Here is a 6,772-nt window from a genome sequence, read left to right as displayed (position 1 = left end):
GCTGGGAGCAGGCGATTGAAGCGAGGGTGATATTGGGGGTGAAGGCTGCTTCCAATACTGTCTCACACCCGGTGGGACCTGGCGGAGATTTGATAAGCCCTATCTATTCAACCAATAAATGAAACGGTGTTTGAGAAACATTCATATGCACAATAACATCCAGGACCCTGTCTTCAGAGTGCGTGGCGCAAAGGTCTGACTCCAGATCAAAAGGCTGCGTGTTCGAAAAAAGACGCGAAAAGCAGAGACATGATTTGTTTTCAACACGGCTGGTGAAATGGCCGGACTATCATAAATTAGGGGTCGCCTTTGAAACACTTAAAGGAGACTACCTAAAAATCACTTGGTGCAAATTTAAAATCACGGTTGCTATTCATTTCGGTCTGAAAGAAATAACAATAAACGCGTCAGTCAGCGCCAGCGGTGAGATGGTGTCGATCTTGTTTGCTGCGAAGTTCACCGCTGGGCTAAAACTGACGATGTCCAATGGACGCGAGTCCACTCAATGTGAAGGATGAGCTCATAACCAACAGGTCCCGTCAACGTCAAACACCTCCTTTCTTGTTCAATCGAGGGAGCAGAGGCGAGTACATCATCAGACGCCAGCAACTTTAAGAAATGGATCAGATAAAGGCACAAATGCAAGTTCCAAATCTTTTCAATGCATAGTTATTTCACTTTATTTAAAGTGCCGTGAGGCTGAAAACGGGTCCCAGATGATTGGCGTTCACTCTTGACGTGTTTTCCAGTGTTTGTCCATCAGGTTTGCAATTCAATTTGTATTGGATATTGAAGATATTTCAGGATGATTGCACATCATACCATGTGTAAAGCAACCATCTTGATAACTTCAATCATCACACACTCTACATCGACGCTGCAGAGGCCCCAGCACCCCTTTCAATATTGTTTTTCTTAACTCACAGTTTTCAAAAGGGAATTGGATAAACGCTTGGATGGAAACATTTTCTGGTCTATGGGGAAACAGCAGGCGAGTGGGACTAACTGGACAGCTCTTTCAGAGACCTGGCACAGGCACGATGGGCCGAATGGCATCCGAATGGCGCTGTCTTATTCTATGATTCAATTAATAGTTCAATTTCCGCCTTTCACTGAGCCTCTCTAAATGGAGCGCAGTAATCGTGTCCCTGTGAAATGAGCTCCTGAACAGTAATACGGAAATTAGCGTGGCTGAGCGGTTTGAAACTCTGGTTAGGCTCCGAACAGGAAATTCCCTCTCTAAGTTTGATTAGCTTATCAATTATCTCCCCCCTTTCCATCTTAAATGTCTTTACATATTTTTTGATCTCTTCTTCTACTGTCACGCCCACAATACCAGTCTCCCTGGTAAATACTGAAGCAAAGTGATCATTTAATATTTCTGCCATTTCGCTGTCATTGCCTGTGAGTTTGTCGTGTGTATCCCTTCGTGACCCTATTCCTATCCTAAACTTTCTTTGGCTGTTGATGTGTCTAGAATTCTTTGTTTTTTTGGTATTCCTTTTTGCCTTTCTAATAGTTCTTTAGACTTCTTTCCCAGTCTTTTCACATTCCACTCTCTCCTTTATTGTCCAGTGTGTGCCTTTTTCTTTAGTTTCAATTTTGCCCTTGTTTCTTTATTCACTCCTGGTGTGTCATTTCTGGCTAGTCTGTTCTTGCTTTTTAGTGGGATATATTTCTCCTGGACTCTATTGATCACCGTTTTAAATGTTTCCCACTGCTGTTCTATTTCTTTGTCCAGGTCATTAATATGTCAAACATTTCACCGTTGGAAAATTCTCAAGTCACATATCCATGACAAAGCCAGTTGCTTTTGTGGGAGGAGCAAATCAACTTGGCAGAAAAATCAGCTGCAGCCCAATCCACAAATAAAATATTTACACATCTTAGTAAAAATGTGCACTGTCAGAAGTGGGATTTGAATCCACGCCTCCGGAAGAGACAGTGACTTAAACGCAGCGCCTTAGACAGCTTGGCCATCCTGACTACCGATTTTGTGTTTCATTCTGTATCATTTCTGCACCGTTGGCCAGTGAAAGCAGCATAAAATTTTAAAATGGCATTCGCTCAATGTGGGGATCGAACCCACGACCCTGGAGTTCAGAATCTCATGCTTTACCGATTGAGCTAGCCGGGCCGAAGCGCTTCCAACCGCCTTATCTTTTATTGCAGCAAGCAAGAGAAAGAATCAATTTCAAATTATTCGAATCAGTTCTGAGGGAGAGAATAAAATGTCACTTCGAAAGGCACGGACCAATCAAGGACAGTCAGCAAGGATTTGTTCTGGGGAGGTCGTGTCTGACTAACCTGATTGAATTTTTCGAGGAGGTGACAAGAAGGATCGATGAGGATAGCGCAATTGATGTAGTCTGCATGGATTTTAGCAAGGCTTTTGAAAAGTTCCAACCTGGCAGATTGGTCAAAAAAGTAAAGGCCCCTGGGATCCAAGGGAATGTGGCTTGTTGGATGCAAAATTGGCTCAGTGGCAGGAAGCAAAGGGTAATGGTCGACGGGTGTTTTTGTGGTTGGAAGGCTGTTTCCAGTGGGGTGCCGCATGGCTCGGTACTTGTTCCTTTGCTTTTTGTGGTATACATTAACGATTTGGACCTCAACTTAGGGGGCATGATTGAGAAATTTGCGGGTGACACAAAAATAGGCCATATGGTTGATAGCGAGGAGGAAAGCTCCAGACTGTGGTGGTTCAGGCTATTTTCTGATAACAAGGCACTCAATCCATCTGTAAACGAATTTTGAACGAATACGTGTGTTTGACCCAGCACAGGCACGATGGGCCGAATAATAACCCCTTGTGGACTAATATAATACGATGATACCAAGTGTTATCAGACGGAAAAGCAACACATTACAAATAAGAGCAGAGAGAGGAAACTAGTCTAACAGCATAACAGCACGGTGAGATATTGTATTTGAGAAGGATGAGGAGGGATAGTTTATCATGGTGGTAGTCAAGGTAGGGTATCATTTGTGACTTTGATAAGGACCATTTCATGCTGCGACAGAGGTGGAAACCAAATTGGATAGATTAAGCCCGGGCGCGGCCCCATGGTGCGGCGTGAGACGGAGGGGGGCGGGTGGAATCAGCATATAAGTTTAAAACGGTACTCGCCCAACGTGGGCTCAAACCCACTACCCTGAGAGTTTTTAAAGATAAGGGGGAGCAGCCACTGTCTGTGTCTCTTGCTGCAATGGAAAGAACACATTCCAAGTACGAGTAGAGAGAGCACACCATTCAGCTACCCATTGTGTGACATACTATGCCATCGGTTTCCGTAGTGTAGCGGTTATCACGTTTGCTTTACACGCGAAAAGTCCCCGGTTCGATCCCGGGCGGAAACATTATGTTGGAACTTGGTCTCCACAAGCATCCAGATCGATTTTCTTCTCATGCCGAAAAGGGAGACAGTGGCTGTTCCCTTATTCTTTGTAAGCTGCATCTTTTACTTCACTTCATTAAACAGATAATTTTGAGTGAGAGAAAACTGATCCACAGTGACGCTCTTTTCAAGTTTTATTCCCTTCTAATCTGGATATATTGGCTTTGGACAGAGTGGCTTTTGAAAGGAATTGGTCGGGTGGGATCTACAAACCTTTTCCAACGGTGGGGAATAAGGGAAGCGAACCAACCATCCACCAAGTTCTCCCGAATTCTCCGGTTCAATGGGAAACCGACCAACAAAAGCCCTTTCATTGACCGTGGAGGTTCAGACAATTTTCTGATAACAAAGCGCTCAATCTATTTCTCTTGTCTATTTCCCGATGTTTCCGGATACTGTCTGCGTCTCTGCCCTGTGTTTATCTCACTATGTGTCCACCTGCAGGGTGGTTTTTGAACGAAGACGTGTGTTTGTCTTCTGTTCTTTACATTAAATAAATGAGGTCATCAGGTGCTTCCCTCCCGACCAGAGGCAGACTTTCGAGCAGGGTTCTGTTTATTGTGAAGATGCAAAGAAAAATTGAATTGCGGAATTGTTCAAACCGGCTCTCAGGGAAAAAACTGCGACCCCGACGTGATTTGAACACACAACCTTCTGATCTGGAGTCAGACGCGCTACCGTTGCGCCACGAGGCCTGGATGCTATAATGCGTGTTTGTTTCTATCAATGTTTGTCAAGCACCGCTTTAGAGCTCCGAGATTGGTGGAATGGGTTGGCTTTCAAATCCCCGCCCACTCCCACCAGATGTCAGGCAGCATCAGAAGGATCCTTCACCTGTCAGCGGCAGCATGGCGCTCGCTTCCATCGCCTGCTGTCAGCGGACTGCAGCAAATCCAATTCCATTCATCCTGCACCCAGAATTATCACATCACAGGAAATGGATGTGGGAAACTGCTCAAGGTACATAACAGGAGGGGATCTTCTGAAAAACACTTAGACTTTCGGTGTTTAGACTTCGATTAGAACTGCAAAAAAGAACGTGTGAAAATATAAACTATGGTGTGATGTTTATATATGTGGGAAACTGCTCAAAATACATAACAGGACGGGAAACTTCTGAAAAACACATGGAATTTCGATGTTTGGACTTTGTTGAGAACTGCAAAAAAGAACGTGTGAAAATATAAATTATGGGTGTGATGCTTATATATAAAGTGAATGTTTCTTTGCGGATTTCTCCCGTTACTGTCTCAAATATGGGTTGTTAATCCATCAACAATAACTTCCGCTTGATTTTAGCCCGAGTGGTTACAAAATAGCAATTTTAATAGACTGATTACAACAGAGTTGCACTACAGGTGTCTTCAACATTACATTCAACAGTATTATTATTATAATACAACTGTCTGCAGATTACATTAATGACAAGCAATCAACACAAACTGACCTGTCTGCGAATCCAGGTAGATCAGACCTGACCTTTGCGGACTTCCGACTGTCCCCTATTGAGAGCTCTAACATTTGAGAAGGGAGCATGCCCTATCTTTATACGATCCGGCTGCATTGTTCTGTACGTAAGCACCACTGATCATAACTCATGGTCGTAAACCATCCCACTTTGCTGACTCTCAGAAACCACCAAGGGTTGATTATTGTCTTAGTTTTTTTTAGACTTTCTCCGTCATCAGGTTTTGGATGCTTATACTAGGTTAGCACAACCTGGAGTTCAGGTGTCCAGGCACTCAAGTTTCTCTGCACATCAACATTTCATAGTTTCTCACCATTTCAAAAATATTCAGTTCTCTGTTCTTCCTACCAAAGTGAATAACCTCACATTTCCCCACATTATAATCCATCTGCCACATTCTTGCCCACACACTTAACCTGTCTGTATCCCCTTGCAGACTTTTTGTGCCCTCTTCACAGCTTACTTTCCCACCTAGATTTGTATCTTCAACAAACTTGGATACATTACACTCGATCCCTTCATCAAGTCATTACAAGTCGTCTATAGGCAGTCATATAAATAGTAAACGGGTAGTGAGAGGAGGGGAAAGACCGATTAGGGACCAAAAAGGAGATCTACACATGAAGGCATAGGGCATGGCTGAGGTTCTAAATGAGTATTTTGCATCTGTCTGTACCGAGGTAGAAAATGCTGCCTAATCACAGTAAATCACAGTAAATGGGGAGGCAGTTGAGATACTGGATCGGGTGAAAATTGATAAAGAGGAGATATTAGAAAGGCTAGCTGTACTTAAAGTAGATAAGTCACCTGGTCCGAATGGGATGCATGCTAGGTTGCTGAGGGAAGTAAGTGTGTAAATTGCAGAGGTCCTGGCCATAATCTTTCAATCCTCCTTAGATACAGGGTTTGGTGCCAGAGAACTGGAGAATTGCAGATGTTACACCCTTGTTCAAAAAAGGGTGCAAGGATAAACCCAACAACGAGAGGCCAGTCAGTTTAACCACCGTGGTGGGAAGCTTTTAGAAATGATAATCTGGGACAAAATTAATAGTCATTTGGACAGGAAAGCCACTTTGGATTTGTTAAAGGCAAATCGTGATTGAGTTTCGTGATGAATTGACAGAGAGGGCTGATGAGGGCAATGTGGTTGATGTTGTGTAAATGGCCTTTCAAAAGGCGGTTGATAAAGTGCCACAAAATAGACTTGTCAAAAGGGGCGATAGTGGCTGCTTCTTTATTCTTTAAAAGCGCTTTCTTTTATTTCACTCAACAGATAACTTTGAGTGAGCGAAAACTGATCCACAGTGACGCTTATTTCAAGTTTATACCTTTTAATCTGAAAGGATATATTGGCCTTGGAAGGAGTGCAGCACAGAATCACCAGATTGTTAACAGGGTTAAGGAGTTAAATTATGAGAAGATGTTGTATAAATTAGGTTTAAAATCACACAAGTCACACTGCAAAAAGTTTTCATTTTTGAAACATACATTAATGACCTGGACTTGAGTATACAGGGTATAATTTGAAAGATTGCAGATGACACGAATCTCGGGAATGTAGTAAACAATGTGGTGGATAGTATCAGACTTCAGGAGGATAGAGCCAGCCTGGTGAAATGGATTGATTAATAGAGGTATAGAGTACAAAAGCTACAAAGTTATGCTAAACGTTTATAAAACACTGGTTCGGCTGCAGCTGGAGGATTGTGTTCAATTCTGAGCACCGCACTTTAGGAAAGATGTCAAGGCCTTGGAGAGGGTGCAGAGGAGATTTACTAGAATGGTAATAGGGATGAGGTACTTCAGTTATGTGGTGAGACTGGATAATCTGGGATTATCCCCTGAGAGCGGAGAAGGTTAAGGGGAGATTTGAAAGAGGTGTTCAAAATTATGAAAGGTTTTGACAGAG

General features: G+C 43.1%; 2 non-coding genes across 2 annotated transcripts; one reads left to right on the top strand and one right to left on the bottom strand.

Annotated features, from left to right (window-relative positions):
• The first annotated feature begins 3,284 nt into the window (after positions 1–3,284).
• Positions 3,285–3,357, top strand: trnav-uac (transfer RNA valine (anticodon UAC)). Its single transcript has one exon. It is a non-coding gene; the product is annotated as a tRNA-Val (tRNA).
• A 661-nt stretch (positions 3,358–4,018) lies between these two features.
• On the bottom strand, positions 4,019–4,090 carry trnaw-cca (transfer RNA tryptophan (anticodon CCA)). The gene has a single exon. It is a non-coding gene; the product is annotated as a tRNA-Trp (tRNA).
• Between the last annotated feature and the right edge of the window lie 2,682 nt (positions 4,091–6,772).

This window comes from Heptranchias perlo, unplaced genomic scaffold (assembly GCF_035084215.1).
Source record: "Heptranchias perlo isolate sHepPer1 unplaced genomic scaffold, sHepPer1.hap1 HAP1_SCAFFOLD_50, whole genome shotgun sequence".
Classification (NCBI taxonomy): domain Eukaryota; kingdom Metazoa; phylum Chordata; class Chondrichthyes; order Hexanchiformes; family Hexanchidae; genus Heptranchias; species Heptranchias perlo.
This window is presented reverse-complemented; position numbering and strand designations above follow the sequence as displayed.